We start from the raw sequence: 3,496 nt of genomic DNA on the forward strand, positions 1-3,496 counted from the left end.
GCAAACACTTTATACTTTTAATTATGAATCAAATTTGATTTGACCTCCACTTGCCTTGGTTTCTTTTGGTTGTACTCTATTTTGCTATTGCAAGCAAAATTAACGTAATTAGCACATAACATGAGTTATCGAAAAACGAACTCTCTTTGGTAATTTAAGTAGTCTTAAACAGCTGAACTATTTTTTGCAATTTATCATGTCAACTCTTGCTTTATTTAGAATCTTGTTTTTTTTTATTTAGAATCTTGTTGAAGGGAGTTAATTTTTGTTGAAAATTAAATATCGACCAATTATATCATTATTTATCTTCTCAAACACGATTAATATTAACACTCTTCCATATTTAGTTTCACTAAGCACACATCTGGATACATCTAGAAATGAATTTGTAAGATTTTCCTCACATCACTGTACTAATTTTTATAAAATGTTGCATGGACGTCCCTGCACCCAAGTGACCCTAGTTAAAGATAAGTGTACACTTGACTAACGTCACTAACCGGATGTTAAATTTTCTGAACTGATAAGCCTCTAATAAGGCAATTTCATCAAATTTTCCAGTGATCTGTTAAGAAAACATATACTAATTTTTGGTCAAACAAACACATACTGATCTCATGCAAAAAAACCCCATTAACAACTAACAAGACAGTTTGTGGCTTTTACTGTTAGATTTAGCTGCAGTTAAAGTATGCCAACAACTTTTGAATTTTATCAACTTAATCAGTTATTTTATTTAGGAGTGGGTAAAGCTAACACACCGACCTTTTACTAAACAGTATATTAAAAATGGAAGAATACAAGAAAGCTGAAGATAAAAATAAAGGAAAAAGAACAGCAATCGAGTGAAATGATGAACGTACACACCCATTTTATTTTATATGGATGATTTTAATATTGCGGGGCCACGCTTTCTTATCCGTGGTCATAAGAGATTTAATAATTGGTTATTGGTTACCAAGGACAAGGTCTAGGGTGAGATATTTGTTCTTCAACTTGTATACTAATTAAGAGGAACTTCTTATAGAAAGGTTGAAACTATTTTTGTATTTTCCTCATATACTAATAAATTAATAAAATAATAGTTTCTCTAAATAGAATAAAACAAATAAACTATACAAGTAGAAATAAAAACAAATAAAATAATATTTTTGTTAAAATACAAATAAAAAGATTAGTAGTTTAGTTCTTTAACAAAAAAATATTTACCTTTTTATTTATTTTTGTTTATCAAAGTAGTTACAATGATAAAATGTTAATCATATAATATAATATCATTATATTATTAGTCGATAAGAGTAAAAACAACAAATAAATAAATCAACCAAGATTTAAAGAATCAATTAGGACATGTTAGCTCAATAAATGCATTCTAGAAAATAATTATCTGGGATATGCTTATTGAAATTAATAAAATCAATACAAGAGTAGATAATATTGTTTTATCAAAATCTAAAAAAATTATTAATCAAATCAAAATTAACTACAAATTTAGTTCAAACCGGCTACTTATAATAAAATTTTAAATTTAGAAAATTTTAATTTTAAAAGAAAATTATTAAAATTAAAACTATATAAATGAAAAGACAATTTTTAATTATCTCACTACGTCATTTATTACTAAATAATTTAAGGTAATGGAAACAAAACTATATTTAGAAATAGATTGCTAAATATTTTAATGTAGTATAGCTAAAATCATTATAATCAGAGAAAAATAATAATTTATAATGTTCGAAAAGTTTAAAAAAAAATCTTTTAGCTAATTGTAGCAAATTCAAATATATATTTTACATTTCCACATATTTTTAATTTTTCTTCAAGCAGACCTATAATTGTTTTCTAAAAGATGTTAAGAAATTTTTATATTCATTTTTTGACAAAAAAGAAATATATAAAAATTCAACATAAAAAAAATTATAGCTCTGCAACATATTTTTATATTTCATAGTTAATAGTTTAGAATATAAATTGAAACATATTGCAACTTTTCTGAAAAATATTACTAATTATCCGCTTAAATATGATTTAACTAACATTACACCAAAGTACATAATACAAATAGTCATGAAAATTAAATTATTTTTTATTAAATATAAAAGTATCATTAATCTTATTAAAATATGAACATTTTATAGAACTAACGTGTATCGAAGATAGAAAGAAAATATTACATTGTATTAATTTAATTATTTTACTTAATTATATAATTAAAATTTATTATTATTTTATTTTATTTTTAAATTGGTTATTAGTAAATTACAATGATATTTTGCAACTTTGATTACGAGGTTCTGCATGACACAACAATATATTTAGTTATGAGGTGCAAAACTTTCAACTTTAGTTTAATTACGGTTTTCCATTTTATTTTTATTATGAAACAAATTTATGGTTGCTTAGGTAATTGGTAATCTCTGTAATATTATTTTAGAATTTTTTTTTTCATATGTGTTGCATTTACATTAATTCTCACAGTAATATATTACATTAACACTCTAAATGAATTAAACTATATAAAATATATATACCACTATTAACAATTCTGACTTTAATATTTTGCTTAATATTTTTCCCAAATTACATTAATATTAAAGGAAATATATTTAAAGTAATAGTATTTAACAATAGTATTACAAATATGTAAACATGCAATGTCACAAAATTGATATTTCTATTAAATAAATTATGATTGCATAAAAACGTTAAACAAAAAGTAATACTATGTAATTTTACTTTGAAACAGTAATACAATTTTGAATTTCATATTTCGGAAAAACACTCTTCTTTTTTTTGTATTTTTCAGATTTTTCGTTTTGAGTGTTTTTGCTAATCTTTTTCAAATTACATAAATATTAAAAAATAAAATGGATAGTTTTTATACAACGATTAAAAGTATAAAACATTTATCTTTGATTAGTTTTAGCTGAATGTTTAGCTTTGTATCATACACATGATAAGATCTTCATTGAAATGATGGAAAATAAATAAACAAAACTTCCAAAGTAATGAACCCTTGATATGCTTAACAAATCATAATCAACTCTTCATTCTTGATTTGCTATAATGAATCCTTCATATATGAAAGACTATCTCCCTCTAAAAAAAGTTTTACCTATGAGTTGACACTACAAGAAAACGTGCCCATAACAACGAACATTTACGACGAAAATATTTCGTCGTAAATTTACATGGTCTTTACAACGAAATTACGAGGAATCTAACTTTCGTCGTAAACTCCATGTAAGTTTACGACGAATGTACGTAGAATGAGAAATACGTCGTAATCATTACATCGACATTACAACGAAGCATGTTACCGTTATATTTAGGTGAAAACGTGTATTCAATGTGCTTTAACTTACCTAATTTCGTCGTAAAGTCGTTGTAAATAATATGTTAAAACCATGTAAAATCCATGTAAAATATTCCTTGTAAAATCGTTGTTATATTTCAACTACCCAACTCGAAAATTTCTCTATATATATGTCATTTC

Source organism: Brassica oleracea, chromosome C4 (genome assembly GCF_000695525.1).
Source record: "Brassica oleracea var. oleracea cultivar TO1000 chromosome C4, BOL, whole genome shotgun sequence".
NCBI classification, from domain to species: domain Eukaryota; kingdom Viridiplantae; phylum Streptophyta; class Magnoliopsida; order Brassicales; family Brassicaceae; genus Brassica; species Brassica oleracea.